Genomic DNA, 9,024 nt, shown 5'->3' with positions numbered 1-9,024 from the left:
GTCATGCTCATTCTAGAGCATGAGGGTGAAGATCACAAAGAAGAGAAAACATGACTTTCTCAAGAGAATGGTGTCCTAGTACTGGAGAGCTTCTATTTTCTCAACATTGGAAGGTGCTTCAAAATGCATTAGTGTGTTTATCATGCTTGTGATTGTTTTTTAGTTGCCCATGTGCATGAAAGAAAAAACCATCTTGTAGTGAAGGGCAACTATTTCAAAAAGATAGTGAATGGTTTTGTTTGATCTTTTTATTTGTCAATGATTGTACATATTAGTGTAGGTGTTTATTTATTATTTCTAGGAAGTGCATGAGCACAACTATTCCCTCCTAGATATAGAAAATTTTGTAGTTTATTGGTTGGAGAGACAAATATTTGTGGAGTTGTAGGTGCGACAACACATTGTTCTTTTTGTGACTCCATGCCCAATGGATTCCTTAAGGCCATTGATCTATGCATAGCAAGAAAGAATCCTCTCTAAGTTACCAAGAATGTTGGCCATTTTTCCCCCATTCTACCCATCATTGATTACCAATTAGAGAGATCTTTAATGGGCTAAGTTATTTACATAGGGTTAATATCATGTAAGTTGGAGGCTAACAATTCATAATAGCTTAATCCCTTCATTGATTGGGTTGACTCAATTTGTTCTTTTACCAAGCTATAGATTATTATTTTGATTGAGTTACCTTGGTTTCCTCTTGGTTGAGCTAACTAGATATGAGAAATGGTGACTCTCATGTTTTTACAAGTTATTTTCCCATCTTCCCAAAAGCACTAGATGCTACCATGTGTCTCCTTTCTGATATTTCCTCATGCTACATTATTTCTTCAATGATTTGAAGCCCAAAATTGCATCATGCTACCACACATCTCCATTCTAGAGTTTCCTCACTCTGTAGTATCAACATGAGGCTTTGAGATCTAGAATTCCACCATGTGGCAAAGGTTCATTCTTTCATGATATTTTCTTCCTTTGGGGATTCTTTCTACATCTAGACCCCTTATCTCATGGGAAGATCTTCATTGATAGCCTGCATGTTTTCATGAGATGGTCTTCTCATCTGATGAAAGTGCAAGATGCTACTTAGTATCTCCATTCTAATTTTTCTTCATGCTACAGACTATCCATGAAACTCCAAAGCCCCAAATTGCATGGTAGTCATTAGATCAGGTACATCTTGGGGTTTTTTTCACTGCATCTTAGTCATCCATCTCAAAGGCATGATTTGCATCAATGACTGCATCTTAATTTTTCAAGGGAGGAGATAAAACTCCCCTCCACAATCGATTCTACATGTGGCAAGTGGATAACATGTCATGATATCCTTCCCCATAGTTTTCTTTGGATATGACATGCTAACAAGTCATGTTCTTTAATGCCTAATGACTTCTTTAGCCTTATTTCATGGCAATGCTCTCCATGCCTCTTAAATGCATGGAATGATCATATTTTTGGTGATTTGATCTTTTGCAAATGGAGGTATTTTTTTCCCCTACCTATCACTTCTAGCATTAGATTGCACTTTATGATCATATTTCCATGTGACTCTTTAGTTATTGCTCTCCTCTACAACTCAAAACCACCTAGTTGGGGTTTGAACTCAATGTAGACATTAGAGTTATGCATGAACTATATAAAGAAAATATGTAAATATGTTTTCTAGGCTCTTCTCTATTTCTATTTTGCAGTAGCATTATGCTCTATAATTTTTCCTTCCATTAATAAAATCTTTATTTCTTACCTATTTTTTTGTTTATTAACTCGCTCATGTTTATTGCATTGTAGTGAGTGTTTCTTTTCTATTGTTCTTGATTCCAAGTTTTAATTTTGTTAGTAGGTTTTTCATAGTGAAATAGCATTCATTTCAACACTCTAATTAGCTCCAAAACTACATGTGGTCCATTGGGAAGTAGAATAGAGTTAAGGTTAGTGTATTTTGGGTTTTTATTGATGTTTTGTGTAGTCATAGGTAGAGATTATAACCACAATTCTATCTCAGTGCATCACCCCACCTTTTAATATTTTATCTTGTGTTCTCTTTCACCCTTTTCTTCTCAAGCTATGGTTTAGGTACACCCTAATAGTAAGGATGTTGGCCTTCTCTAGAAATTCAGCCTCAAAGTGCAAATCTCACGCTTGGAGGATGTTTCAATGTTACACAAAGTTTCTTGAGGTTCATATCTCAAGAAAGGGTGTAGACTTTTGTGTGAACAAAAAAATCTCATCTTAGAAGTAGCATAGAGACTTCTCTAGCAATCATATTGTGCTAAAGATTAATTTTGATGTTTCTACAACAACTAAAGACCATGATACACAATTTACTTCACTAAAAAAACTTATGATGAAGATGACACTTGCAACTATTGGACTCTCATGTATTCAAGTGAAAAAATTATCGCAACATATGAAATTAAGTTTACTGCATAAGATAATGTGATGCATTTACATACCCTCTAAATTTGGTGATGGTGGCAATTGAATCTACTTACCTTAGAGCCTCCATACAAAGTCTTTGTCATTTATGTAGAAGATGGTTTATCTTCTAGTTCAACCACAAGAATCTCTCTCCTATATCCTAACCTTGCATTATATTCTTGCATTACAATTATTTTTACCCTAGGTGAGGGTCACCATTTGGATGAATAATAAGCTCTCATAGAAAACTTGTAATGAATATGAAACCCAAAATTACTAGACTATAATGGAGAACTTGTGATGAAGATGACACCTACAACTAATAGACTATCATGGAAAAATTGTGATGAAAATGACACCTCCAACTATTATTCAATAATGGAATTTTTTTTGATGAACATGGCACCTCCAACTACTATTCTTTAATGAAAAATTTGTGATGAAGATGACTCCTACAACTACTATTCTTTAATGAAAAACTTGTGATGAAGATGACACCTACAACTACTAGACTATCATGGAAAACTTGTGATGAAGATGACACCTACAACTACTGGACTATCATGGAAAAATTATGATGAAGATGACACTTTTAAATACTAGATTGTCATGGAAAACTTCTAATGAATATGGAACCTCCAACTAATATTATTTCATTGAAAACTTGTGACAAAGATGAAACTTCCAACTACTAGAGTATCATGGAAAACATGTGATGAAGATGACACTTGCAACTATTGACCTATTAGGGAAAAATTGTGATGAAGATCACACCTACAACTACTAGACTATTTGGAAAAATTGTAATGAAGATGAGACCTCCAACTAATAGAAACTATAAGGGCCAACATTTGGAAGAACAACAAACTAAATGATTCCAAGATCCATAATCTGAGTTCTAGAAGATAAAATTTCCTTGATAGAATTGGTATTTGATTTTTTGTATAAAACCAACTAAGCATTGTCCCTCCATCAGACTCTTTTTGTTGTGATATTTGGGCAGTCTTTGGTAATACACATGTTTTCCTTCTAATATTTTCTTTCTAATTTCTCTCACAATATTTTGAACCAGAAATGTGATGGTTCTAATATTCCCATGCACAACTCACTCAAAACATAAAAATTAGTATTAATATATTTGTTATTGTTCAGTACTTGATCCAATCAATTATTTGATAAAATTTATCTAGTTTTGGGTAGTTTCTTAATTAGCTGGACCTAATTAGGCCTATTAGGCCTCTAAATAATTGACTACACTTTTACATAGACATAACACAATCATGTCATGTCTAGTAAAGTCATACTAGACATAACATGATTATGTTATGTCCAGTATAATCATACTAGACATAATATGACCATGTTATGTATAGTATGATAGTTTAGTCATACGAAACATAATGTGATCACATTTTGTTAACAAAAAATTGCAATCATATTTAGGCTTGGTAATAGGCATGTTTAACTATCAAAAGGATTCATTTGATGTTTTGCCTCCATTTTTTGTTTCTTTAGATTTTTTTTATCTTTTAAGATCCATTCTTGACTTTGACTTCATCAGGTTTGAAAATGGTGAAGTGGATATCTCTAAAATTACCACCATAATCTCACAAATTCTCTTACCTTTCTAACCATATATGCTTTTTAAAGTTTGGACAATATTAGCATTGTGAAGTTTATTTTTCTATATCTGTGTCTTAGTAGTCTTGTCAAACATATGTCTACCATTTATTAAAATATTTTGATCTACTTAACCCAACGGAAAATAAATTACATATTATTATTACACACTTGATTCTATACACTTTTTAAAGGCAGAGTGTTAAATTTATATTATTTTGATGCAAGTTATGCTTAATGCATGAAGAAGTGCCTAAATTTAAGAATGGAGTAACTTCAAAAATTTATAGAATAGAACTGCTCGTGAGAAAGTTATGAAAACATACACAACATATAGATCTCATTCTTACCTATCATCCTACCAAAGGAATTTTTCAAAATACCAAATGTAACTATATGTTTTGTTGGGTGCACAAAAATTGATATGTTATTTCTTTCAAGAAAAAAAAAGAGATTTTTTTTATGCATGTGGGGTTTGACCCTATTAATCTTATGTACTTTTCAAAAACCTTAGTAGGTTACAAAATAGATATAGGGTACTACAATTTTTGTGTTTGACACAGTTTCTCATTTTGAGTGGATAACCCTCAAATGGATCTTCCAATATTAGGTTCACTTGATTTTAGGAAGAAAAACAAGTGCCCATTTACACGCCTCTTTTTCCACACCAACTCAATGCACATACCTAGAGAATCAAGGAGGAAATCAAGAATCTGATACATAACAATGGAGATAATGCTAAATAGAAATGGAACATATCTTTAGAGGGAGAAATGTTGAAGATTGATATAGTTGAAGATATAGATAAAGTACACCTAATGATGAAATCCTTTTTAAAAAATATAAATAATTTTGATGAGATAAATGTTGAAGATGATGAAAGATTAACCCTAAAGCTCAAAAGAATCACCAGAATGAAAAAAAAGTAAAAAACTGAATGGGCTATTTCCTAAGTAAAATCTAGAAAATAGAATGCCTCAAGGTATGTCTCATAGAGTACAAAATAGAACCAACAATACCCCCTATAATGGTGAGAGGTGAGACATGAACACTGAAATTGAATACAGTATCTCCCGCAAAAAGAAGAACTAGGAACATCAAAAGTGAAAAGAAGTACAAACACCTCTAATGACACATGTCATTGACACATCATGAGGTTAATGTCATGGAAGGAACACTTAGTTTGTAATGCCCTGCCAAGGGATCCAAAGAATTTCACTAAGTCTGCCAAAAAAATTTTTTTTATTTTAAAAACATAAATTATAAACCATTCACAACATTTGCGGAAGCAATAGTAACATCCAACTGCAAATAACCATAACATACATAACGGTTACATTCTTCAAAGATCCCTTAACGTTGAATTACTTATAATCATAACTTATTCATCTAACATTACATCCTTAACAATGAGACATCCAACATTATACAAGTGTCCTTTTGTAATTACTTTAAATTGCTCAATCATCCACTGTACATGTTACAAGGTATGAAAAGCTTGAAAGAATAAACATTCATGTAAATAAAGTACATCATCATCCAATATTATTCCATGATGCAATAACATAAATAAAACCACATTTCATACATGATACAACATCACAAAAGATATAAACATCCATCATGTAAGATAACCATACATCACAAACATAAATAACTAAGTGCACGGTTCATCCCAACCGTAAATAGCATCATTAGACCATCGTGGATCCTAGCCATCCCTCCGTGCTTAACATTCCAAAGCACCGAAGAGATCATCGACTATAAACATAGTAGGAATGTCACTCCTAAAAACATCCTACTAACATGCAAAGTAAAGCATAAGATAACATCATCTAACATATGCAAATCATCAATATAAGAAACATACCAGTAAATACACCCATCATAAGGTATAACATCTATCATAATGCTCCAAGAACAGAATGAAGATAAACACCAACCAAGAATACTCTAGCCACGGTGTCTCAATGGATCTCAAATGATAAGAGTGGAAAATACACTACCACCCGACCGCGTGGATCCTAAGTGGTCCACACCCACCGTGCTGAGGAGATAATCTCAAGTCCCAAACAAGATATCAAAACCACAAGCATAAATCTCTTTAAGTCCAGGAATCCTAAAAGTATGCTAACTCAAAGGTTCCATCACACACAAAATTGACATCTAATTCCCAGAGGCACAACAATGACATGTAGAAAACCTACTCTGCAAGTGGGAAAGTGTCATCGCATTTATCTCGTACAAGTTACCCTGGCAGTTAGCTAAACTCCACTGGTTGATACAGATCTCATGCGGCCACTAGTATCCTTTCATACTGACAAGGCATACTATGGAATGCAAGGTCGCAACCATGCGTCTCACTACTCCCATCCTAGCCTGTACAAGCACTCAAGGCATGGGCAAGAACATCCAAAATAATTATCTTTTTAGGTTCATTTAATCCCCATTTAGTGTGCAAATGTTATCACTTATTAACCAAACTTACAATGAGTTACCCTGACAGCCACTTAGGACTTCGACCCCCATTGCAAGCCACTTCCCGACACTACAAGTAGATTATCTACCCTAATACTCATGGAATCATAAATCACCACAGTTCTGTACAAGCGACTGTAAAAAAAATCCAAAAGATAATCCATAAAAAGAATCATCAAATATCCATGATAAAAGCATCAAATATCCACAATAAGAATCATCAAATCTCCAAGATAAGAATCATCAAAATCTCCATGAGCATCTGGAAAAACATCCATAGAAAATCATGACCACAATAGTTCTCTATTGGCAACTGAAGGCATCATTGATAATCATAAGTATCCATTGGTTCTCAATAACCAAAATATATCATCACATCTATTGGTTCTCAACAAGCAACCAAGAATATCTCGAAATCATACTGATCGAAGACTCCAAAATGGTTGAGTCAAAACATGTCACAACATGACATCATCAAGAAATAAATCCACATTTTAGTCCCATCATGGTGACTAGAAAATAATCCAAGGATAACTGATCGATGACTCAAAAATGATTAGCTCAAGTGTCTCATACACATACAACTCAGCTTCACACATGAAGACTAATGAACAAATACAAACATTTCATAGAGCATACGATCACATACCATGGTTAGGCTTATAAAGATCGAGACCAAATAAGATCAACATGCCAACACATCTCATAACCCCTGAGCCTCTGGTAACAACCTAGGACTGGTCAACACTAGTTAACCCAAAAACCCAAAACAAGAAGCATATAGAATACACAATACAGACACATGTTTTGGTTTACTAAAATCACATAGTTGAATAATGTGTAGAGTTTTAGTTTTCCATTTGCAAGTATACTTCAAATGTCTAGGTTTCATCATTTGACCTACAAGTCAACCCAATTGTTTCCTCGATAGCATTATCCTAAGAATAACTTAAGGATAATTATTTACTCATTAAATCAATTGCTTTATTTGCTAAGATCCATATTACTAATTTGAATAACTCTTCCTTAATGTTACTTCTACATTTCAACATAATCAAATGATCATTATTCATTTAGGTTATAAGAAAGCCAGTTATTAGTCTTCAAATAAGAAGATTATAACTTTATTAAAATGATCAATTTAATCAATCAATTCTCATAGGTGCACAATCCATGACCTTTCAAAATTCTAATAGTTCTCAATTAGAAACTTAATTAAGTATTACTAAAGTTTGAGTCTTTTAATTTAATCGTTATCATCGTTGACAACCATACAATATCTAAGGTCATAATTCAAGTCATAAAACTTATCAATTTTGATATCAATATTTCTACAATCTCATTAAAAGAATTATATCAATTAAATCTCTACTACATAACTTAATTATTAATTAAATCCAATTAGCTCTAGTTAATTGATTTAATTAATAATTTCACAACCAAACCATCAACCCAATGAGTATTAGTTGACTAACAATAGTTTGTACATCAAAGTCAACTTCAATCCAATACACAAATATTAATATTTTAATAATAATAATATTAACAAGTTATTTTAGAAATCTTATCCATAATGACTACATTCATCTTTTTTAACGATTTCGTATTAATGATAATCATTTCAAATTAAAACTCTATCGCATAATATAATTATATTGACAACTCAATGAATATCAATTGATTAAAATCAATTATAATCCACTCCAAAAATCATTATTTTTTAGAAAACTTTAATCAATAAATAATTTTTACTAGATTAACTCTGATCAAATTTGTTGATATCTATTTAAACCATTATTTATTAATAGTTTGTTAGTCCTTACAAACATTAATAAATAATAAACTCCTCAAACTATAAATACTCGATCTATAGAATCCTTCTATAAACTTATTAGTTAATATTTTGCTAACTCTTAACTCCATTAAGGTATTCAAACTTACTAACCAATAATATAATAATCAATCTTAATCCAATATCATTCAGAGTTTCTAAACATAATATAAATTATCATCTTACAATTATTTAATCAATATTAAAATCAACCATTAGACTCCATTTTCTAATTGTTCTAATAATATTTTGTCTATATAAAGATCCCTATCACAAACCAATAAGACTCATTGTAGATTTTAACATGAATAATCTCCAAATTCTTAACATTATCATTTTCATTAAACAACTCTAAAATTGTTTAATATATATTAAATAGTATTCAATATACATTATAAAAATTCCACTATATAAACTATATTAAAATCTCTTTTCTTTTAATCCATTTACTTAGATTGACTAATAATTAATTACACTTCTTCTACTATTAACTAATTAAATTTGATTTAATTAGATTAGATAATAAACTATATGCAACTAATGCATATTAATAAGATTCTATTAAGGGAAGATTGCAATAATATTTTTAATTCATTCCATGCTTTGATATATTATTTTTATGAAGTTTAAGCATAAAGAACTCTTGGTTATGGAAAATAGAGAAATATCTGTCATTG

This window comes from Cupressus sempervirens, chromosome 8 (assembly GCF_028749045.1).
Source record: "Cupressus sempervirens isolate cs-2001-9-10 chromosome 8, ASM2874904v1, whole genome shotgun sequence".
NCBI classification, from domain to species: Eukaryota; Viridiplantae; Streptophyta; class Pinopsida; order Cupressales; family Cupressaceae; genus Cupressus; species Cupressus sempervirens.
The sequence above is the reverse complement of the archived record's forward strand: the minus strand, read 5'-3'. Positions refer to the sequence as shown.